The 24594-nt window shown below is 46.3% G+C and overlaps 4 non-coding genes across 4 annotated transcripts; 1 reads left to right on the top strand and 3 right to left on the bottom strand.

Moving 5' to 3' along the window:
- Nucleotides 1-21869: 21869 nt before the first annotated feature.
- On the bottom strand, nucleotides 21870-21944 carry Trnas-gga (transfer RNA serine (anticodon GGA)). Its single transcript has one exon. It is a non-coding gene; the product is annotated as a tRNA-Ser (tRNA).
- A 203-nt stretch (nucleotides 21945-22147) lies between these two features.
- On the bottom strand, nucleotides 22148-22222 carry Trnas-gga (transfer RNA serine (anticodon GGA)). The gene has a single exon. It is a non-coding gene; the product is annotated as a tRNA-Ser (tRNA).
- Nucleotides 22223-22425: 203 nt separating this feature from the next.
- Trnas-gga (transfer RNA serine (anticodon GGA)) lies at nucleotides 22426-22500 on the bottom strand. Its single transcript has one exon. It is a non-coding gene; the product is annotated as a tRNA-Ser (tRNA).
- A 277-nt stretch (nucleotides 22501-22777) lies between these two features.
- On the top strand, nucleotides 22778-22852 carry Trnas-gga (transfer RNA serine (anticodon GGA)). The gene has a single exon. It is a non-coding gene; the product is annotated as a tRNA-Ser (tRNA).
- The last annotated feature ends 1742 nt before the right edge of the window (nucleotides 22853-24594 follow it).

Genomic DNA, 24594 nt, shown 5'->3' with positions numbered 1-24594 from the left:
TGTTCTTATATTGTTCATTTACGAACTTCCAGGCTATCAGCCTGGCTTTCCTTATTGTAGGGTAAGTGGCTCTTACTGGCTTCCCGGACGCCTCGGCTAAACACCTTCTTTTCCATATACACATCATTATTAATATGTGTAATAGACTGTGGGTTCGTGTTTGTGACGGTTTTGGGGGTTTTCCGGTATGTATCATTTTATTTGCTAATTGCCAAGTTGCCTTGGCGGCGTTACAATCAAAAAGTGCATGGTTAATGGTTTCTATTTCCTGGCAGTTGGGACATTTCTCATTCGGGACGATGCCCCAGGCTGCCAGCCTTTGGCGTGTGGGAAGTACACCCCATTGCCGTTTCCATTCGAACTCTTTAGCTTCATTTGGCATTTTGATTCCTTTTAGGTGTGACCACTTTTCTGTAGTAGCTTGTTGTTGTTCTTCCTTTGTCAGTGCGATGTATGCTAGTTCTTCGCTGAACTGGATTGGTGGTGTTTTACTAAGTTGTAATTGCGGGGTTTTGGTGTTTAGTTCTCTCTTTGTTTCAACTGCTTTCTTATAGAACGGAAGTGGTTTTTCTGCGACTGGTCCTATGTATGGTTCTGTAATAAACGTCTTTCTTAGTGTGCTTAACCAGTATATTAAAAGAGGTCTGCCTATGTATTTTGTGTTATCTGTTAGTACTTGGACTGTTTTTGTGCTTAGGATGTGTGCTATTTTTTTTTTTACATTTGGGAGGCTAAGGCCTCTTCTGTTGTCTGCTAGGTAGAGCAGATTTTTCCTTACGGTTGGTGGTTTATTGTTCCACAGATATGCCGTGATTGCTTTTGTTATTCTGTTTGCTGTTTGTGTAGGCATTGTTGCTATTCTTGCTGCGTAAAACGCGTAGGCACATGCTTTAGTTTTTATTGTTTCTATTTTCCCTTTCATTGATAGGCCATAATTCTTTGCTTCTTGGCACGCTTTTTCTGCCTTTGTGCAGGCTTCGGTCCATGTTCTATTGGATATACCTTTGTTTTCAAAAGTGATACCTAGTACTTTGACCGCGTCTAATATCTGAATGTCTGGAGGTAGTGCTTTTGTTGGGTATCCGAATGTGAGGGCTTTGGTTTTCTTATTATTTAATTGTGCAGCTGAAACACCTCCGTATTCGTGAAAGACTTGTTGAAAGACACAAAAGCTACTACAGTCTCTCACGAACAGGGAGATATCATCAGCGTAAGCTGCTATTTTGACACACTCTTGTCCAGTCATAGGAAATCCTCTGATCTTTTTGTTTGCGGCAACCTGCTTGAGGAGCGGGTCTAAGGTTAGAATGAACAGTGGTGCTGACAATGCGCACCCTTGTCTTACGCCTCTTGTTACGTTTATTGCTTGGGTAATTTCCCATTAATTAGTATTTTGCTTTGTATGTCTGTGTATAAAAGTTTTATGCACTGAATTAAGTCTGGGGGGAATCCATAGGTTTCAAGTAGTGTAATTAGGTAGTCGTGTTCGACTCTGTCGAATGCTTTGGACTGGTCTACTGTTATAAAATATCCATTTAATTGTTTGTGTTGCATGTAAGCAAAACTGTCTCTAATTAGTGTAAGTGTTGCAAAGATGGACCTTCCTGGTACTGATGAAGCCTGATAAGGTGTTATTATGTATGGAAGAAGTTTTGTTAGCCGTTTGGACAAGAGTGTTGTTACTATTTTGTAGTCGGTGTTGAGTAGTGTAATTGGTCTCCATGAACCTGTTTCTGTGGGGTCACCCCCTTCTTTTAATATTAATGTAACATGTCCGATGTTGAAGGAAGCTGGTTTGTGCTTGTTGATAATGAAGTTGTTAATCATTTCCAGTAATGTGTCGCCAATTTCTTTGAGGAATGTTTTATAAAAACCCGTTATAATACCGTCTGGTCCTGGTGCTGTGGTTTGCTTCATTATTTTGAGTGTATTTTCTAGTTCTCTCATTGTTACAGGTGCGCATAAGGAGTCACTGTCTGTATCTATTTGGGGGCAGTTGTAACAGAAGGAGTTTATCATGTTTTTCCGTTCTGTTATTTCCCTTGATTTCTCGGTTTGGAAAAGTTGTGCGAAGTGATGGACTAGTGTTTCCTCGATTCTTTGGTGATCTGTCGTTATAGTTCCTTCTATGGTTTGCATTTTCTCTATTCTATTGTCTTTGGTGCTTCTCATGTCATTGTTTTGTGCATACGTTAAGTCTGCAAGTTCGTCTTCTGCTAGTTTTTGTTGCGTCACTTTTTTAGATGCTTGGGCAGCTTCTCTTAGAGTTTCGTCGTATTTCATTCTCATGCATTCTAAGTACTCTTGTGTGGTGAAAGTTAGTTCTCCACCATTTTTAATGATTTGTATCCTTCTGGAGATTTCTGTTAGTTTGTTAGTTATTCTCTTACATCTATTTTTCCCGGCTGTTTCTAGTATTTTTCTCCATTCTATTTTAAGCTCATCCCATTCTTTCTTTTTGTGTTGTATTGTGTCCATTACTGAGTGTTGTAGTGCTTGCTTTATTTCTTCTGTACTTTCTATGTCTTGTAATAACGTAGCATTCATTCTCCATGTATTTGGGTTGTTTAATCTACCTGGTTCCCCTGTTATTGTTACAGTAATTGGTCTATGATCACTTCTGTCTGCTAGTTCTTGTGGCAGTCCTTGTACTCTACAGTCTTCTAGGTTTTGTGTTATTTTAGGGGATGTGTAAATTCTATCGATTCTGCTTGTGGTTATTCGTGAAATTCTTGTTGGCTCATAATTGTTTCCGTGTTTAACTATCCACGCATCAGACATTTTATTCTGTAATAGTAACTTTTTAAGTTCCTTGGAGTTGTACGTGGATCCTCCTTGTCCTGGTCCTGTTATATCTCGGTTTGAGTCGAGGACACAGTTGAAGTCTCCTAGAATTATATATTCGCGAGGCTCTAACATGTAATTCTTTAATTGTTTGAAGAAAGTGTTTGTTTGATTTCTTGTGGCTGGTGCATATACATTAATGATTCGTACTCTTTTCCCATCCACAAATATATCCATTGCAATCACCCTCCCTTCTGTGTCATATGTACAGTGTGCACTTTGTCTGTATTTGTTGGATATGAATATTATACCGGTGCCACAAGAGCGTGCGTCTGTCAAGGAGAAAAAGGCGTCGAATTGAAATTTGTTTTTAAGTTCTATTACGTCTCGGGTTGTTCGAAAGTTGGTTTCTTGTAAGCACAATATGTCTACGTTATTGTTTTTGGCGAGTAGGATTATTTCTTTTTGTTTTTCTATGTTTCTAAAGCCTCTTACATTAAAAGACATTACTTTTAACTTCCCCATTGTCGAATTCCGTGCAGGGGTTGGGAGCTAGTGTAGGAAAAAAAAGAGGGGGGGGAAGGGGGGAGAATTCCTTGGACCGACGCATGCTTAAGCGTGGTTGTTACTATGTGTGTTGTTTGTGTGTTATGTCATGTTGTATTGTGGTGTGTAGAGTGCCACGTGGCACTTAAGTTCAATGTTCACATCGTGTATACTTGTCGAGGGCTATACGGATGTTTAACTTTCGATCAATAGAAAGCACTTGGGTTTTGCTACCTTCTTATATACTGAAAACACTTGTTTGCTTTGGGCAAAGTTCTCGGCTGTGCATACCAATAATTATGTCCAGATGGTTAGGGAGGGGTGAGGTCTTGTGCCTCATTGTGCATTTGGATTCAAATTGTTTCTTTCTTCCGAAAACATGATAGATGCAATTTTTTTGGTCTTATTGCTATGCACAGCCTTACACCGCATCATTGAGATACACAAACGCTCGTAAATTTATATATCTTAGTTCGTGGCGCAGACCCTCTTTTATCTCTTTAGCCTTTCTTTTTTTTTTTTAAACGTGCGTTTCTAATGTACTCTCTAGTGACGTCATACGTGTTTCCAATCTTATCTACAGCTCATGCTTGCTGTTTCTGGTGGTGTCGTTGGGTGTTGGCTTAGAGCAGAAGGTTTTCCCTGCTCTTTTCTTCTTGCGTTGTTACGTCCATGTCATCTTCACTCGCCGATGACGCTGCTTTGTCACGTGTCGGAGAGTGTTTACGTGCTTTTTTGTTTTTCGCTCTTTTTCTAGTTTCGCTATCACTGCCCGTTGTCTCTTATTTTGGGCGTCTTTGCGTGGTTAGGGTTTCTTGGTTGCTCTCTTGTCTATGTGTGTTTCCATTCTTGCTTTCCCCTCTTATCCTTGAGTTTGATCGGAGTCTGATTTTTTCTTTTTGGTTTTCTGATGAGCTTGCGCCTATGTTGGCTGCCTTATCTTGCTTTACTTTCGTCTGGTCGCTTGTGTGTTTTATCTCTTTCGGAGGGAGCGTGCTTTTATTCCCTTTCTGATCCGGGATGACATAACGCCCACAACTGATTATTGGTGAATCTTCGTTGTATGTTCCTTGGTGTCTTGTCTCGGTATCTTTACCTTGTACTTGGTCTGCACTTTGTGGCATGCCTTGGGATGCCTCTCGATTCGCGTCAACTTTTTCCGCGTTATTGTTATTTGGACTGTTCTTTTCATCTGTCGTTTGGTGCAACGTCATGTCGGTTGTTGGAGGCGATTCTGTTGGGCCTCCTTCGCTATCTGATGTGGGCGTGGCCGGTGTTTCATTTATAGACGTTTCTTCAGTTTCATTTGGCTTGCTGTCCATACTTTGTGTGCTGTCTCCAGCACGCTCTCCGTCCCAATAGCTTGTCTTCAACTCCAACCCCGATCCTACATTGCTATTGGAGCCGGAAATTTAACGAAAAGCGCACTCTTGCTACGTTACACAAACTTCACCGGTGCCCTGGCATCATCACATAATTTTCATTTTATTTCCCAAAGGGCACTGGGCAAATGCAAAGGTTGATGAAATAATATTTACGTAATATATCCGCAGCTTATGTCTTTATACTGACATTTTTTTTTGCTATTGAAAAATGCTAGTCATCTGTTTTTTTTTCTTTACAAAGTACATTTCCAAATCCACTAGCCGTCTTGATAGCGCACTGAGGTATGGTATCGTTATGATTGTACCGCTAAACGTATTGGAGTAAATCTGTGCGAAAAAAAGTTCGATACCCCAAACGCGCCGCCAAGATGCTACCTGTAATTTCTGTCAAGCTAAACATATCCAACAAAAGTCATCGGTCCTTCCGCTCCATGAAGATGGTTAACCAGCGAAGCTGAAACGTGCGGCCCCGGTGTTTATCACTGGGCTAATCCCAAGGGTCCATAAAGTATTGCGCAATTATGAGGTTGAAGTCAAGAGTTGGACGGAAACCCGTCTGGTCGGGAAATATGCAGGACAACAATTAAAACGGACACCGACCACGGAAGTTTAAAAATATATAATAAGACGTTTCGGCTCCCGCACGGGAGCCTTGTTCACAATGAAGGTGAAGGCAGAAATGGTCTGTGGTTATGTAGGTTTAAAGATGTGACGTAAGCAACGTGTGCACACGTGGGGAAAGTTGCCGTCGTTGCGATTAAGTATGTGTTCTATGGTCTGAATTGTTAGTTTTTAAGCAAAAGCCGAGAAATCCAGTTCCTTTCTTTTTCTATTATATTTGCGTTGTCCCAGTCTATTTCATGACGAGTCGCTTCTGCGTGTTTGGCCAGAGCATTTGAAGTTACGTGCTTCTTTCTTACATCACACACGTGCTGCTTTAGTCTTTGCTGAACATTGCCTTTCTCGCCGACGTAACTTCGATCACAGTCTGCGCATGGGATGCTGTAGACAACACCTGGAAATTTTTCTTTTGGTAGCTTGTCTTTTATGTTTACAAGGGAGTGCCTCAACTTTTTTGTAGGAACATGCGCTACTTGTACACTGTAGGGGCGTAGAACACGCGCCAAGTGCTCGCTGATCCCAGGGACATACGGTACAGGAGCACGCTTCTTAGGACGCGTGCTGTCGGTGCGTGCTGGAAGTGTTAGCTGACGTTCCACGGAGTGCACAAACGAGTCAGGGTAGCCGCTTTGCGCTCCGTGGAACGTCAGCTAACACTTCCAGCACGCACCGACAGCACGCGTCCTAAGAAGCGTGCTCCTGTACCGTATGTCCCTGGGATCAGCGAGAGCTTGGCATTTTTTTACGACTTCACACTTCTCAACAATCCACCACTCTATAAGCGCTAGTTCCTTGTTCTGTTCCCCGTATCGGGTGAGAGTATTATTTGAGGAAATGCTGGCGAACAAAAATAAAATAGCGTTGGGAGATTGGTGCTGTCGCAAAAAAAAAAAATTAGTTCGGAGCCGAAGGAATCATGAAATCAGTCACCTTTTTTGTGTGTTATGTTTCAACGTGTACCAACTTGCACAAGTTTTCCTGCTACTGCACACGCTTTGAACTTAGTCTGCACATCATCCACACCCTTCCTGTCTCCTATATCCACAAAATATACCCGCCGTGGTGGCTTAGCGGCTATGGCATTGCGTTGCTAAGCATGTGTTCGCGGGATCGAATCCCGGCCGCGGCGGCCGCATTTCAGTAGGGCCGAGATGCGAAGATGCTGGTGTCCCGTGCATTGGGAGCACGTTAAAAAAAACCAGGTGTTCGAAATTTGCGGTGCCCACCACTACGGCATGCCTCATATTGATACCGTTGTTTTGGCGCATACAACGCTAGAATTTAATTTTAAGTATCCACAAAATAGAAACAAGGCGACTCATTCAGTTGGCTGAGGACATCACGTGTTCGCCTCGTATTGACCTTAAATTTACCGAAATGTCGAGGGTTGTGTAACAATTTGCAACAATCATAATTAGGCCTGAAAAAAAAATAATTTTCCCCCACAGATTACTCATAGCAATGCTCCCATTTCTACATAATGTGAACTCGGTGTCACACATGGTTCTTTTAGAGACGCCGGGAAACATCGAAGATAATGGGAGTAAACCGTTTTTTTTAAGGTATTTGCTAAACACCTTACAGGCTGTAGTTTCTATACACGCAGTAAACTTCTAATGCACAATCGCGACTGTGCTGCACTAACTTTCGTTACATGCGATCTCTACAACTGTCATAGTTTTTTAAGATAGAGGGGCCAAATTCATCATTATTTGTACAGCGCACCAACATTGATTCAAAACTCTTCCAAACGTAATATTCTGCAAAGGCTACTGATTACGTCAAACACTTAGAAATGTACGTGCGCATTGCCAACAAGATGCCTCCTAATCCCACGAAATATAATCAAGATGACTTCTTCACATAGTTAAGCACGGGCGCTTCATTTGACGAAAAAGAGTACGGAGAAAAGGCAATTTCGGTCAACATTCCGAAAGCTGAAAATTATTACATAAGCGTTACAATTATCGTACATGTTACACACAAAATGCCCACGTTCTCGCCCGAGGTGTCGAAGCTACATTTCATGGCTCTCTTGTGGTGCCGTTTTAATTTGGGATTTGCCGTGGCCATGCTGGCGCTTGGGTTTCTTTTTGTTGAAAATGTCGATGACCTGTTAGTTTGCTAAGGGCTTCGCGTAGCGGTACGGAAACGCAAGCACACTGCGCTTAAACCGCGGCTGGCTCAAGTTATAGACGATTTCAAAAGTTGTTGGTTCTATGAAATGGCCAATTTTTTGTTGAACATGTTATCTTTCTCTATCCGCTCAAAATTAGATTTCGCGCTGCCTGTTCTAGTCAGCGGTTTCGGTCACGTAGAAACGTTCCAAAAAGCTACGCACATTAGCCTGTTGCTGGCAATAAAGAATCCGCCCCTTACAAAGCAGCATATTGTGATATCTTTCAGGCCAGTATCTCGGCAAATGGAACTCTCGATAAGCTGAACCTATTTCCGTGGTTCCTTGAGTTTCCGTTTGTTGTGAGTTAACTCAGCTTTGTGTGGTGTAATGTACTCTCGAGAAATTTGGAAACATAGCGGATAGTAGCTAAATATCACTGTCGCACAATTGCTGAAATAATTTTTACTACTCCGACTTACAAATGACATGGACACTCAAGAGAATTTTCGCCGTCGGCGATGAAGTGAGGTTGAGTGCCTAGTGTTGTAGATTGCGTAATCCGACGTGTCGGACAGTCATTGAAGCGAGAGGCAGCCCCAACGTTCACTTCCTGATATCGACGTTCTTCATCAAACCAGTATTGTTCACGGTTGCGGGAGCGACAGTGGACTTGCTAATTTAATTGGCAAGCGAATGTTTACTACGATTTATGCTATACCGATAGGACTATGAACTGTACTTTGTGCATTTCTGAGTACTTGTCTATCGCAATAAAATGCCTCACCTTTTGTACAAAACTGCGAATTTTCTTTGCAGATGGTGTTGTTTAAACACGCACACCAAAATTCGCAAGCAGAATGGCTATAGCATTCCCCCTCTTCTCCTCTTCTTAGCAAATTTTATTTCGGTAGCAGTAAAGCTTCTGCCCCGGTGCGCGTATTAAATACAGCAGTCCCAATTCGTCAAACACACTTGAAACTATCCCGCGCGTCATTAATACGTAATTTGTAACATTCTTTAGTTAATTGAGACGCTTCTGACTTCATTTGCGCATTACATACAACATATGCCCCTTATTTTCAATCAATGTAATCAGTGTGCCTAGTTTAGATCACCAATGAATATAGGTAACGGTAAAAACGATGCATAAAAAATGAAAGAGGGAGAATACGTGGGCCCAGTTTTCTTTTCAAATGAAATGACAGCTGTAGACGTTAAATGCTCACCATGCCATTAAATTTAGATAAGCCCGATTTTCGGGACATGTAAGTTTGAAGTTACGTAAAATTTAGCGAGATCGGGAACTGCAAGACGGCCGCCATGTTGCGGCTGTGCTCAGGCCCAGACGATGAGGTGCGATTCAGACGAGACACGAAATCAACGCGATAACGAGCCTCGCTGTTTTTCGTGGCGCCATCTAGTTTAGGGGTACGCCTTTAACGTATCGTAAATATTACATGAAAATAAATTATAAATGGCCATCCAATCTAAAACCGAAGCTGTTATAGGCTAGATTCCAGGAGATCGCGTCTGGCAACGGAAGTAGATAGATAGACCAGAAATAGATCAACAAATTTCGGCTTCATGTGCGTGGAGGTTTGGCTCCATGTGGGTGTTTGTGGCCCCATGTGGCCCCATTGGCGGTTCCCGCCAATTGTGCCTTAGCACAGTTGTCAAAACGGATGATGGGTGGCCCATTCTTATACCCCTCGCCAGCGTTAATGCCTCTTTCACAACCAGCAGTTGTGCCCCTTTGTCTCGTCACGTTGAGATTGCGCTAGCACCGCTATCAGCCGTTGCCCTCTGGACTCGCTATGTGAGGGACGCTCTTTTAACCACATCTCCCAAGATCCCGATGATACGGTGCAGTGTGCCGCAGCTATGAACGCTGTGGCTCATACGCTAGTCTATGACGATGGGGCGGACTGTGCGCAGCAAGCGCACTACTTGGCGTCGCGCGGGTGAAAACAAGACGCCGATGCCCTTGCTCTTTGACCAACATGCCGAAGAGGCTCAATGCAGTCAATAATGATAATATATAAATTCACTATAGCAATATTCACTATAGCAGATCCACCATAGTCACAGCTTTGCTGGCTTCCATCTTCACAGTGGAAGAAAGGGCTCTGAATTTTACAAAAATGAGTCGTAGAAACCCGGCGGTGCCTTTGTGGTTGCCACTTATTTAGCCCAGTTATTCCTCTTGTGCCTTTACCCGTAAAACCATTACGCCATCGTACCTTAGTGTTCTATCAAGCTGTGTAGTAGATGAGGAAATGTATCTTGCAAGAAAGAAGTGCAGACGCATTTTTCAATAGAAAAAAAGGGAAATGTCAGAGTAAAGACATCAGTTGCGGACGTTTTACGTAAGTATTATTTGATTGCTGTTTTCGTATACCCAATCCCTTTTGGAAAATTAAGAGAAACTTCTGTGAATATGCCAGGGTACCCACGGAGGTTGTGTGTCGTAGCAAGAACGCAGTTTACATTGTAATGCCGGTTCCATTGGCGATCCGGATACAGTGCGTCTTCTGATGTATTACCACATTTGTTTCACGTGAAAACATGTATAGACCTTTACTTAATAGTACGGGAGGTCTAATGCACTACTTACAAATGCACACCATTCAAAGACGGATGGGTGAGGCAAAGCTATCCATAAATGAACCGGACGTCAACTATCTGTGCGAAAGCTGTTTCCCAGAACCGAGCCCGGCTTGATTTGTAGTTTGTTTCTTTTGAACGAAAAAGTGTTATGGTGCACAACGCATTATCTTTTCCGAGACTTAGTGGAGAAAAGAAAAGCTTGCGCCAGCACATGTATATTTGTGAAACGACTGAAATTATCTTTCCCGAGGCTTATTGGACAAAAAAAAAAAAAAAGCTTGCGCCAACACATGTATATTTGTGCAACCAGTGAAATAGAAATAAACTTATACGTTGTTCAGCTATCTAGTAACGATACTTGGCAAATTATATGCTAACAGCAGAGTAATGAGATCTAATCTTTCACGCTCGCAATGGAACACGGTTGCTTAAATCTGCAAAGCGATCAATATTCTGTGTCTACCATTGTTGGTATATGGCGCCATTATATCCAAGATCCTCGCCCGTACATATAGCACATGGTTCAAGTAGAAAGAATCAAAGTTGTTTGAAACAATACAATGGAGGTAATAATATCTTTTCCTTGAGAAATGTACCGTTAGTAATCGCTTATTAGCTAGAGAACAAATGTTTACGTAGGGTCTGGACAGGGAGTTATCTGAATGATGCGTAAGCATTTCGTAGTAACGACGTTGTGATGAGTGCTCACACTCAACACTGCTGGTAATCCTAGCACTGGTGAGCGGCTGCTGTCGTCTTGGCGTCATTTCGTTAAATGCGATAGCGCTGCGCGGCGGCACTAACTGCTGCGGATGGTGGCGCAGCGTGAACTGATGAGGCAAGCCTACTAGAGCAGGGGGAGGCGCCAGGTGCGCTGGTGACGTTGTGATGCGAAGCCACGGCTGGTCCACAGTTCTGGCTTACTAAAGGTGTACCTAGTGCGTGCGTGACTGCACACATCATGTGGTCACAGAGACGCTCTCGTGCCACTGTTTGCGCGTTCATCGTCGTCATCTTCTACAGCTGGCTCCAATGCCGCTGACCATGCCAGCATTCGCATACTGCCCTGCGTGCCACTGCTCGCGCGTTCGTCGTGCTCTTCTTCCACAGCTGGCGAAAACATTGCTGCTGGTTCTATTTTGAAAGCGATCGCCTTCCGCGAAGGACGGGCGGATGATCAGACAGTTTTCTCGTCGGGTAACCATAGAAATGCTTACGCATTTAAAAGGAATATGTAGTATTTAGTTCTTATTTATTCGCTCTTGGGCTTGTGCCTCAATTGCAGAAACTGATTGTACGGTCAGCGTCAATGCAGGTCCCCTTAGTAGGAATTATGAGAGTAGAACTACGTCTGGTTTATTCTCATCAAAATCTGTCACAAACTACAAAGGCATTCCCCCTGACTTTGTCTTGCACTACTCGACGCAGGCTTCTTGAAGCACTGTTAAGTGCAACTGAGAATAATTCCTTGGAAAGTGCGGTGCGAGGCACCCCGGCAGTATGCCGAGTTGGCGGTTCAATTTCGCTGTAATGACGAATGCCCTAATTGTTTGATTAAGTTATTTGACATGTGTAGCAAATAAAGCATTCAGAATTTACAAAACATTTCTTCATATTGTCGCGGAATTCCGTCCGTACCTATATGGACTGCCATTCGTGGTCATAACAGACCATCATGCGCTCTGCTGGCGCTCAACACTTAAAGACCCCACGGGGAGGCTCGGTCGTTGGGCATTACGATTACAGGAGTACACGTTCTCGGTAGTGTACAAATCTGGCAAGTTACACATCGACGCCGACTGCCTCTCCCATCATCTCGTTGAACCATCCGACCCAACCCAAACGGACCCCGACACCTATGTCTTGGCGAAAACAGACTTCATCCATGTGGCCGACGAACAACGTAGAGATCTATGGTTGCTCTCTCTTATTGACCGTCTGCAATCCGGCACCGTCGACCCTTTCCTCAACAGATTCTTAATTGAGGATAACGTTCTTTACCGCCGCAACATCCACCCCGAAGGCGCAGAACTCCTGCTCGTTGTCCCGCATCATCTGCGCAGGAATGTCCACGTTCAGTTACATGACGCCCCCACTTCGGGGCACTTAGGCGTCTCCAGAATTTATGATCGCGTACGACCACGTTTTTTCTGGAAGGGCTTTTATCGGTCCATTCGCCGCTACGTAACATCCTGTGACCTGTGTCAGCGTCGCAAGAAACCTGCGTCTCAACCTGCTGGTCTCCTTCAGCCAATTGACGTTCCTACCGAGCCGTTTTATCGAGTGGGCCTGGACTTTCTCAGTCCCTTTCCAATTTCCACGAAGGGCAATAAATGGATTGCAGTCGCTACGAATGATAGCACTCGATATGCCATTACTCGAGCGTTGCCAACCAGCTGCGCCACAGACGTAGCCGACTTCCTACTGCATGACGTCATCCTCCAACATGGTGCTCCACGTCATCTACTCACAGATCGTGCTCTCTGGTGCCTGTCTCGTGTGGTTGACGATCTACATCGATCATGTGCTACTGATCACAACTTCACGGCCTCACATCACCCTCAAACCAATGAACTCACCGAACGCCTAAATCATACACTGACCGACATGCTTTCCATGCACGTTTCAAATGACCACCACGATTGGGACTCTGCGCTTCTGTTCGTAACATTTGCATACAACTAAATGCGTCATGAAACTGCCGGCTACTCACCCTTCAATCTTCTCTTTGGACACTATCCCTTACTCCCCTTTGACACCTTGCTCCCTTCTGATCCTGCCTCCATGTCCACGACTTCCTATGCGCAAGATGGCATCACGCGTGCGCTCGTGGCGTGTACAGTAGTCCGCGCTCGGCTCTCGTCATCGCAGACCACACAAAAGTCCATTTACGATCGTTGACACCGGGATAGCGGTTTTTCACCGGGCTCTCTCGTCTTTCTCTGGCTCACGTCTCGTCGTGTCGGCCTTTGGGAAAAGTTAATGTCGTGGTACGTCGGGCCCTACCGGGTGCTGCGCCAGGTGACTCCTGTCACATATGAGATATCTCCCATGGCATCCACCTCATCGACTGCCACACCACGAAGTGACATCGTACATGTTTCCCGCCTCAAACTTTACAACTGTGATAACCCATTTTGACCACAACAAAGACCTGGATGGTGTTTCATCGGCCGGGGATAATCTCACGAGCAATGGCAAAGGCAAAGCCGGTGTAGTGTGGCTTCGTCAGAGGCTCTCCTGTCGGACTGAAAACCTTCTGGAACCTGTGCGCTCTGTGCAGTCATGACTAGACAAGCGCTAGCCTAATTAAATACTCCCCGTAACAATATTGACTAGAGACACCAGCATTTCCTTACGTACATTTGATGGAGAAAAACATTAAGCAGGCTAGGTGACTATTTGTCACCGCCTCATTTCAAATTGGATCGCAACAAATCATCATCAGCAGCAACAGCATCAGCAGCGTCGTATCGTGCACGTGTGAAGGGATGCGACATGTGCGCCGCGTAGTCTCAGTACCTATGCTTACTCTTCGGTACACGTTAAGGTGCCGCCTCGCAAGGTACAAACCTCAGCTGAAGGAGAGAATCATAGAGCTACGCGCACGGCTGCAGCCAGACAATGTCTTGGTGAGCAGACCGCTGTGCAGAGAGCAGAACAAGCTGCAGCTCGCCGTTGACGGCGAGCGGACAGTTCAGTTCGTTCTGGTGAAAACGACGCAACGAGACTACGCGGCGAAAACCTTCGAGGGCGTGCTGCCGAAAATCGAGCTCCTATGGAACCGCTCCTCCAGCTTACGCTGCGAATGTGCAGCGTGTGTCGCGTAGGCCGGTGACTTTATTGCTACGCATCTGCATCTAGTCCGCGATTGTAGTCATCCGGAAGCTACGCAGCGCAAAATAAACAGTACAACTTTTTGGTACTGTTTTCGAGCGTGCATATACTTAGCAGGGGCGTGGCAGGGGAGAAAGGCCACGCGAGAAACATATGTGAAACTTTTCATCGCGTCGTATGTGCATAATGCCCCCGGGAGCTCTTTGGACGTTGTCGTAATACCCTTTTGACAGCTATAATTAGCCGTGACCCCCCACAAAAGCATTGCAGCAACTGGAGCGCTTACGTTTCTACTAACTTGTAACAGTCCAGAGGAGAGATGGAATGACAGAGAGGATTTAGGGAGAGGAGGCAGAGAATGTGCAGAACCTATGTCTTCACGAAACCAGTGAATGACAACCTTGCTCTCAGTTCCCATACAGGGGTGGAGGGCTGGAGAGGGTAAAGGCAACGAGAGAACGCGAAGAAACGCTACTACTGACACCACATGGGTTGCGGACAAACTGGATAAATGTAGGTTCAATTTACGATTGGGTGGTACGTGCAAGTTTTGGGTTTGGTGGTACGTACAAGACTCCATGCAAGTTTGTCCAACTAACAACTGATGCAAGGCGTACAGACGCAAAGACGCATTTAAGCACCCTAGCGTCTAGGCAACAATACCGAAATGGTCGCACGTCTTATCAACACTTCTGTGCCCACCGCAGTTGCATTACGGCTGTGGGTCGGCTATGCGCTCAAGGTCGCGTGTTTGGTCGCGACCGCGGCATCCGGTCTTTCGACGGGGGCGTACCCTTCGTACCCTTCCATGCCCATTTTGGTATATACCAAGTGAACCAGACGAGAGTTTTCAACAAGTAGGGTTTTAGCGTTACACCACCACCGCCGAAACTTGTCAGGCAGTGCAATCTTCGCTTGAAAAGAAGATTAGGGAAATGTATACAAAAATGCAAGAATGCAAAACATGTATAGCATACTTGATTAAATCAAGCGAGCTGGGTGACTGTCACCGTCCCGTTTCGAAGCGACTGCCAATAAATCATTATCATCTTCATTAGCATCGTATCGAGCCATTTGTCACGCGATGTGACATGCGCGCTCGAAATGTGCGAACATTGTATCGCAGTTGCGCTATAGTCCGCTAGGTGCCCCGACATTTAGCAGTTGGATATAGCGGTCACATGCTGCATGTAGCTGGACCTGGTTAATAGGTGAATATTTGTCACCTCCCCGTTTCGAAAGGGAGGCCAATAAGCCATCGTCGTCATCATAATCAACGTCATCACATCATGCCACGGGGCAAGGGATGTGACATGTGCGCCACGTAGGCTGGATGCCTGTGTTTATTATTAGGCACACGTTGTGGCTTTTCTTCGCGAAGTACGAACCTCTGCTAATCGAATCGTGCAGCTACGCACGCGGCTGCAGCCAGGCAACGTCGGCAGCAGACTGCTGTGCAGAGCCCGACGTGATGCGGGGCAAGCCACAGCTCGCCGTCGACGCCGGGCAGGCGGTTCAAATCGTTCTCTCGAAAACGACGGGAAGAGACTTCGCGACCAGGACCCTCTGGTGCTTGGTGCAGAAAATGAAGCTCCTGGCAAGCCGCTTCTTCAGCTTGCTCTGTGACTCTGCTGCGTGTGCTGTGCAGGCCTGTGGCTTTTTTTACAATCACTGGTATTTAAGCACGCACACTTAAAGAGCTTGCACAAGAGCTATGTTACAAAGAGCTATGTTACAAATTAGACCCTTTTTACTTTGTCTACGCATTACGCACAAGATTCCCCTGATTTTCGAGAAATATAATCAAAGTGCCTTATTTAGTTCAAGAATGAATATGGGTAAGGGTGTAAACCGTGTATTAAAAACAAAAATAGGGAGAATGCGTGGTTCCAGTTTTAACCCGAAATGTAATCTTACCTGCAAACGTAAAGCGAGAGTGACGTAGACATTTCTCATGATACTGGGAAAGGTGGCTGATAAACGCCGCATAGGGAGTTCGAGTACCTGCTCACACAATTTTTATAATTACTGCTTTTGAAACTTGCTCGCTCATCGAGCTATAAATTTAATTCTGGGTTTTACGTACGAAAACCCCATTTGATTAAGAGGCATGCTATAATGGGGATTCTGGAGTAACAATAAAGATTTTGGGTTGTTTAATGTGCCCGTCATTTAAGTAAACGAGTGTTTAATATTATTTTTTTTATTTTTTTGCATTTCGGTGCTATCATAACTCGCCCGCATTGGCCGCGATTGAATGGACGCCTTCAAGCTCAGCAATGGAAAGCCTTAGGCACTAAGCTACCACGGCGGGTATCACACTGGAAATTCTGCAGCATCCAGCCATTCAGCTAATATATTCAACTGAAGAGGAGAACCTCCTGATGGCGCCCATGCATTGAAATCAACTACTGAAATGCGTCGCCATGTTTGTGCTTTGCGACGGCGCGCGTGCGCAGACGACGAGATGCGATTCAGACGAAACGCGAAATCAACGCGATACCGAGCCTCCCTCAGTACGGTGGCACCATCTACTTCAGGCGCCAGCAAACGCATCATTTATTGCATTTTAAAAGTTATCTAAGCGTTTTATAAAAAGAGTCACAGGCCTGCGCGGATCACGCAGCACAGTCACAGCGTAAGCTGGTGGAGCGGCTCAAGAGTAACTCCAATTTGGGCACCATGCACAACAGGGTCTTCGCAGCAGTCTGTTCACCTCGTTTTGACGAGAACGATCTGAACTGTTTGCCCGGCGTCGACGGCGAGCTGCGGCTTGTAATGCTCTCTGCACAGCAGTCTGCTGAACCCGATGAAGCCTTTGAACTGCAACTTACATGTCGGGTTAAGGTGCCTTTCCAGGCATCTTTACTAGATGGCGTCACCCTACTGGCGGAGGCTCGGCAGCACGGAAGCGCGTTGATTGCGCGCCTCGTCTGAATCGCATATTCTCGTCTGCGCCTTCGGACGCAGCGTTTGCAGGCATTTAACCTAGATGGCGCCACCGTACTGGCGGAGGCTCGAGTCGTCTCCCCCTGCGTGCTTGCCTTATATATGGTTATTTTCCGCGGCCCGATAGCAAGCGCTTGCGTGGCTCAGTGATAAAGTATCTGGCTCCCACGCGCGGGCGCGGGTTCATTCCCGGCGGGAATCGGGCACTTTTTTCGCGTTCCCGGCGATAGCGGTTACGCGGCGGACGCTGGCGGTGGCATCATCGCGACCCGAAACGGCTATTGAAATGAGCCCATAACATCTTACGCTGTAAAATATTGGCCGCCATCCTGCCCTGCGAATGTCCAGCGAAGCTGTATGAAACACCACAGATGGTCGAACGACGTATTCACGCTGTTCTTCTGGTGTCTTTAAGTTCCGTGGTCTACCCATTCTGAACTTACCGTCCCTCGTTACGGGACCACGATAATCTCACCACGGTAGAAGAGTGGCTGGAGGCGCCTAAGAGCTCCGACCTCGCCACTCAGCTGCTGTCCGGAGGGCTCGCGACGCGGCGGTCAGGCACGGCCTGCCCGTCCCGATGTGGGAGCGGCCCGCAGTGGCTCCCACGTGGCTCCCATGTATATATATATATATATATATATATATATATATATATATATATATATATATATTACAAATTTTCCGACCAACGACAGGCACACAGCATCTGTGCGGTATACAAGTACGAGAAGATGTACGAGAACAAAATACGGAATGAGCTTTAGAAATTGTCCACCTGTACGTGCTACTTGTAAAGTATTGTTTTTGAATAATATTTTTAATATTCTTAGCGTTATAAAATTCAGTCGTAGAAACATGGCGGTGCCTGTTTCTACGACTGAATTTATAACGCTCACCCAATTGACCATTCACCCAAGCGGCGTCGCGTACCCGTCCTGCCTGCACCGCTGGAGCACACGTTTCTGACCTGGTCAACGATTGTGGTCTATCCGTAGCTAATGCGCGTGCGTGACCAACGTCACCTGCTGACCATCGCCTTGAGATAGTCTGCTCATACGACAAGACTTCAAAAAGTGGTGCTGGCGTTTGTTCGGCTTCATTTGGCAGCAGCACTTGCGGCTGGAGGACTGCAGGCGTAAACGAACTTTCTTACCTTTGCAGACCACCCAACGTTCACCCAATTGACCATTCACCCAAGCGGCGTCACGTACCCGTCCTGCCTGCACCGCTGGAGCGCACGTTTCTGACCTGGTCAACGATTGTGGTCTATCTGTAGCTACTGGGCGTCCGTGACCAACGTCACCTGCGGACCATCGCCTTGAGATAGTCTGCTGATACGACAAGGCTTCAAAAAGTGGTGCTGGCGTCTGTTCGGCTTCATTTGGCAGCAGCACTTGCGGCTGGAGGACTGCAGGCGTAAACGAACTTTCTTACCTTTGCAGGTTGGTGGTTTTTCTTGCCACATATTCTTACTAGATTGCCGCAACTGCTGCTGCCAGTGTTTTGACCAGTGTTTTGACCTGTCTCAGTGATACCTTGTATCTCTTACGATGCCTACTGTTGCTGAACTAGCTAAGAGAATTCAGCTGCTTGAGGCCTGGTCTGAAGGCAAACTCGAAGTAGTAGTTGAAAAACTGGTCCAGAAAACAAAACAGAGAATTTCATCAACTCAGCCTGAATTTCGTGCAATGAAGGCCGAAATCAGCAGCTTGGTCTCAAGTGTCGAAATGCTGAATTCTCTTGTCGAGAAAGTGAAGTCAGAGAATGAGCGCCTAATAACTGCTAATCAAAGTCTGCAATCACAGAATGAAACCTTAACATCAAAAGTGTCTGAACTTGAGCAGTACTCTCGGCTAAACAACGTTGAATTGAATAACATCCTGTGTACTCAGGGAGGGGACTGTGCGGCGATTATAAAAGCTGTAGCGGCAAAAATTGATTGTCCCATCACGGATAGTGACATTGACGTCGTTCATCGAGTTCCAGGGAAGGTTGGAACGACGGAGAAAAATGTCATTGCGCGCTTCTGCTCACGAGCTAAGAAGCAAGATTTCGTCGCTAACGCACGAAAGGCTAGACTGAGCACTAATGACCTCGGCTTTGGTGGATCGCAAAGTCGCCCTGTTTGCGTAAACGACCACCTGACGCTGAAAAAAAAAGGCTGTTCGCTAAAGCGTTGAAGTTAAAGCGGGAACGTGGATGGATGTATCTGTGGACGGATAATTGCCATATCAAGGCGAGAAAGTCGGCTGACAGCCGAGTATTCCGCATCGCAAAGGACACAGACCTTTCCGTGTTTAGTCAGGCGACCTAGTTGGTCTCTGCCAATTAACTTTTGCAAGCTAAACTTCATAACGCTTCAACATGTATTACTCTGCAGAACGTCTTCAGCGTTTTTTTCAAGGCCCAGGTTTAACCGCTATCCACTTTAATGCACGCAGTCTCAGAAAACATTGTGACGACATTCATGCTTACCTGGCATCCCTTGATCACCACTTTTCCTTCATATGTGTGTCTGAGACATGGCTATCTCCTGACGATAAAAACTTATGCTGTTTACCACATTACTCACCAGAGTACTTTCACTGACAATCAGACAGTCACGGCGGTTCTGCTATCTTTGTATCATCTTCTATAAAATACAAACGCCGGAATGACCTCTCCCTCCTAGCTGGCAACACTGAATCTGTTTGGATTGAAACTGATCACCAAAATACACAATCTTATGCTGAAAAACCCATATTAGCTTGCATATATCGCTCGCCATCATCGTCAGTCTCAGAGTTCTGCTCTGCACTATACGAAAGCTTACCCCGCAGGGGCGTCTGCGCAAGCAGGCGTTTGGTGAGTTGCGCCACCACGGACCCGAGCACATGAGGGTTGGACCCTGCCGCGTGTAGCCGTGCGCGGCTGAGCCGTGTCTGGGGAAAGGGGGATCCTGGGGGTTGAGCCGATGCCGGGTGTTCGGACCTTTATGGCCCCCCGGCAGAGGCAACACACCCCTTTGGCCTCGGCTTCACATAGACGGCACCCCCGGACTGACCCACCCGGGGGAAATCGGTAGTTGCCTTTCCTATGCTCCTCTTCAATCTTCGTCTTTTTCTCTCACTTTCAATCTTTCCTGCCTCCTTCTTACTTCTTATATTCTGATTTTCCAGGCAGCTAGGGTTAACCTTGTGTGAGATAGCCAACCTTGGTTATATCATATTTGGTTATAGTGGTTGTGTACAGCTGGCGTTGGCAGGTCTTGTTCATAACAACCCTGTCGCGTCCCCTTGTTGGGCTCCGCGGTGGGCGGCTGGCACCGCTGCCGAAGTCACTTTAATTTGTATGGCTTCCTCATACCCCAAACTCCCTGATTGCCCTCTCATAAAAAGAGAGCGCACCGTTGAATCCTTGAACTTCTTCACAAAGGCCACCGAAATTTTTCCACTTTTCCTAGTGATTCGCTGTGAAAACACCCACAAAAAAGCGACAAACATTTCACCCTTCTTAGTGTCAAAATGTCTCACGGAGGTCATTGGAAGTGGCTACAAAGCCACCAAGATGGCAAGTGGTGACCTTCTGATTGAGGTAAAAGACAAAATGCAGTATGAGAAACTCACAAACCTGGTGGCATTTGGCGATAAAACCATATCTGTCAGCGCACACCGAGCAATGAACACCGTCAAGGGTGTGGTTTCAGACAACGACCTCATGAATTTGACTGACGAAGAACTCCTGAATGGATGGAAAGAAGAAAACGTTATAAATGTACAACGCATAAAAATCAGGCGCGACAACAAAGAACTACCAACCAAACACATAGTACTTACTTTTGGCTCTAGCACACTCCCAGATGCAATAAAACAGGCTACCTTAAACTGCGTGTAAGACCTTACATTCCAAATCCATGACGTTGCTACAAGTGTCAGAGGTTTGGCCATGCCTCTCAACGCTGCCGAGGACAACTAACTTGTGCGAAATGCGCTGCAAAAGATCACTCTGCTGATGAATGTACTGCTGAGGCCCATTGCGCAAACTGCGATGGCAGCCACCCTGCATATTCCAGATCTTGCGCAGCCTGGAAGAAAGAAAAAGAGATAATTACGATCAAATTCAAAGAGAATATCACTTTCCGGGAAGCACGACAGCGTCTTTCGCCTTCATTTTCAACGAAAACTTCTTTTGCCGAAGTGGTGCAACAGAGGACAGCATCACGACGGACCCCGGCGGTCGCCCAAGGTACGCGCAGCGTACTGAGGCGACTGCCACCCGCGCCCATGGTGAGAGCAGCTAAGGCTGCCCTGCCCTTCTCGAAATCGGCCACACCAGAGGCCTCCACTAGCGCTGGCAGCAGCCATCGCAGCTCAGAGGCTAAGGAGGACCCATCGGCCTCCGGGCTGGTGAGGCCACAGCCTTCGTCCCTCGAGGCGAAGGCTACACGACGTACACATCGCTCGTTAGAGCGAGTGTCCAGCGCTTCAGAAGAGGCTATGGGCACTACTCCAGGCAAGGTGGTGCAGTCAGCACCTAAAGAGCGGCCAAATTCCTTGGACCGCTCTAGAAAAGACAGAACCAAAATTACAGGGCCGCAAACGGCTCTGTAGGCTAAAACACGTTCTTCTTCATACACACAGCACCAATTTACCTTCACTATGGACACGCAAATTATCCAGTGGAACGTCAGAGGCCTTCTTAGGAACCTCGACGATATCCAAGAACTCCTTTACCAACACAATCCAAAAGTGCTGTGTGTACAGGAAACACACTTAAAATCAAAACATACAAACTTTCTCCGACAGTATGTTACGTTTCGTAAAGATCGCGATGATGCTCTCGCATCATCAGGCGGTGTAGCCATCATAATACACAAAAGCATAGCATGCCAACGTTTGACGTAATAGTTCAGCGCAAATCCGCTAGGTGGAGATAAGTAATTAAAGGGAAACTGAGACTTCCACCCAAATGTCGCAATTCGCTACTATGGAAACCCAACCGGGTTCCTCGAAAGAAAGCCTCGCAGTTGAAGAAAAATTCGTCCTGGTCCGGGACTCGAACCCGGGACCACCGCCTTTCCGGGGCAGCCGCTCTACCATCTGAGCTAACCAGGCGGCTAGCAGATGGCAGGGCGAAGTCGAATTTGTCGACAACTCGAAGCAAAGGCAAGTGTATGACGTAATAGTTCAGCGGAAATCCGCTAGGTGGAGATAAGTAATTAAAGGGAAACTGAGACTTCCACCCAAATATAGCAATTCGCTACTATGGAAACCCAACCGGCTTCCTCGAAAGAAAGCCTCGCAGTTGAAGAAAAATTCGTCCTGGTCCGGGACTCGAACCCGGGACCACCGCCTTTCCGGGGCAGCCGCTCTACCATCTGAGCTAACCAGGCGGCTAGCAGATGGCAGGGCGAAGTCAAATTTGTCGACAACTCGAAGTAAAGGCAAGTGTATGACGTAATAGTTCAGCGGAAATCCGCTAGGTGGAGATAAGTAATTAAAGGGAAACTGAGACTTCCACCCAAATGTAGCAATTCGCTACTATGGAAACCCAACCGGGTTCCTCGAAAGAAAGCCTCACATTTGAAGAAAAATTCGTCCTGGTCCGGGACTCGAACCCGGGACCACCGCCTTTCCGGGGCAGCCGCTCTACCATCTGAGCTAACCAGGCGGCTAGCAGATGGCAGGGCGAAGTCGAATTTGTCGACAACTCGAAGCAAAGGCAAGTGTATGACGTAATAGTTCAGCGGAAATCCGCTAGGTGGAGATAAGTAATTAAAGGGAAACTGAGACTTCCACCCAAATGTAGCAATTCGCTACTATGGAAACCCAACCGGGTTCCTCGAAAGAAAGCCTCGCAGTTGAAGAAAAATTCGTCCTGGTCCGGGACTCGAACCCGGGACCACCGCCTTTCCGGGGCAGCCGCTCTACCATCTGAGCTGCTAGCCGCCTGGTTAGCTCAGATGGTAGAGCGGCTGCCCCGGAAAGGCGGTGGTCCCGGGTTCGAGTCCCGGACCAGGACGAATTTTTCTTCAACTGCGAGGCTTTCTTTCGAGGAACCCGGTTGGGTTTCCATAGTAGCGAATTGCTACATTTGGGTGGAAGTCTCAGTTTCCCTTTAATGCCAACGTTTGCAGCTACAAACGCCCTTGAAGCAGTGGCAGTTCGACTTGTTCTTCTAAACAAACTCATCACCATTTGCTCGCTTTACATACCCCCACATTACCACTTACACAAACATGAATTTCAGTCGTTTATAGACGAATTGCCAGAACCTTACCTTGTTCTTGGCGATTTCAATGTGCACAGCAGTCTGTGGGGCGACTCTCGTATCGATGCACGAGGTCGTCTTGTTGAACAATTTCTTTTCTCGTCTGGTGCGTGCCCCCTGAATAAAAAGGAACCTACATTTTACTGTATTGCAAACAGAACATTTTCTTCTATTGATCTGAGCATAGCTTCCGCGTCTCTATTTTCTGAACTTAAATGGGAAGTTACCAAAAATCTTTACGGGAGCGATCACTTCCCAATACTACTGAGAACAACCAAAGAAAATGAGTCCTCACCACAAGCCCCTCGATGGAAGGTTGATACAGCCGATTGGGAGAAATTTCGAACTCTTACTAGTAGTATCTCCTGGGCTGACATGTCTTCGTTAGGAATTGATGCTGCTGTGGAGTATTTCACTACCTTTATAATTGATGCCGCTTCTAAATGCATATCCCAAATGAGTAGTGTGGCACGCTAACGCCGTGTCCCATGGTGGAACGACGAATGTAGGAGCGCTCGTAGGAAACAGAACAAAGCTTGGGGGCTGCTACGTGAGTATCCTACTGCGGATAATCTTGTCAATTTTAAGAAGGTAAAGTCCCAAGGCAGGAGAACGCGCCGACAGGCCAGAAGAGAGAACTGGCAGAAGTTTTTATCAGGTATAAACTCGTATACAGATGAATCCAAAGTCTGGAACAGGGTAAATAAGGTAAGAGGACGACAAACATATTCACTCCCTTTGGTAAGCACACAGGGCGACAGCTTGGAAGATCAAGCGAACTTCCTGGGCGCACATTTTGAACATGTGTCCAGCTCATCGCACTACTCGGAAACATTTAAACGATACAAAGCCAGAATAGAAGGACAGAAGCTGGAACGAAAATGCAAAAAAACACGAGGCATATAACGAACCGTGAAGATTAGCTGAGCTACAGGCATCACTAAACTGCTGCAATAATTCTGCACCAGGTGCTGACCGTGTCATATATGAAATGCTGAAGCACCTTCCCCATGAAACACAGAAAACCCTCCTTTCCCTCTACAACGCTGTATGGTCTTCCGGCGAGATACCGTCTGCCTGGAAAGAGGCCATTATAATTCCTATCCTGAAACAGGGCAAGGATCCATCGTCTGTTTCGAGTTACCGGCCTATAGCACTAACTAGCTGTCTCTGCAAAGTCTTCGAAAAACTGATAAACCACCGCCTACTACATTTCCTAGAATCAAACAAACTGCTTGACCCATACCAGTGCGGTTTTCGCGAGGGTCGATCCACCACTGACCATTTCATACGTATTGAGGCGCAGATACGCGAAGCTTTTATTCACAAAGAGTTCTTTCTGTCTGTATTTCTAGACATGGAAAAGGCCTACGACACCACATGGCGGTTTGGAATACTGAGAGACCTCTCCCACTTTGGTATACGTGGTAATATGTTAAATGTGATTGAGAGTTATCTGCTGAATCGCACATTCCGTGTGCGAGTTGGCAATGT

The sequence above is a fragment of the Dermacentor silvarum genome, chromosome 11 (genome assembly GCF_013339745.2).
Source record: "Dermacentor silvarum isolate Dsil-2018 chromosome 11, BIME_Dsil_1.4, whole genome shotgun sequence".
Classification (NCBI taxonomy): domain Eukaryota; kingdom Metazoa; phylum Arthropoda; class Arachnida; order Ixodida; family Ixodidae; genus Dermacentor; species Dermacentor silvarum.
The sequence above is the reverse complement of the archived record's forward strand: the minus strand, read 5'-3'. Positions and strand labels throughout refer to the sequence as shown.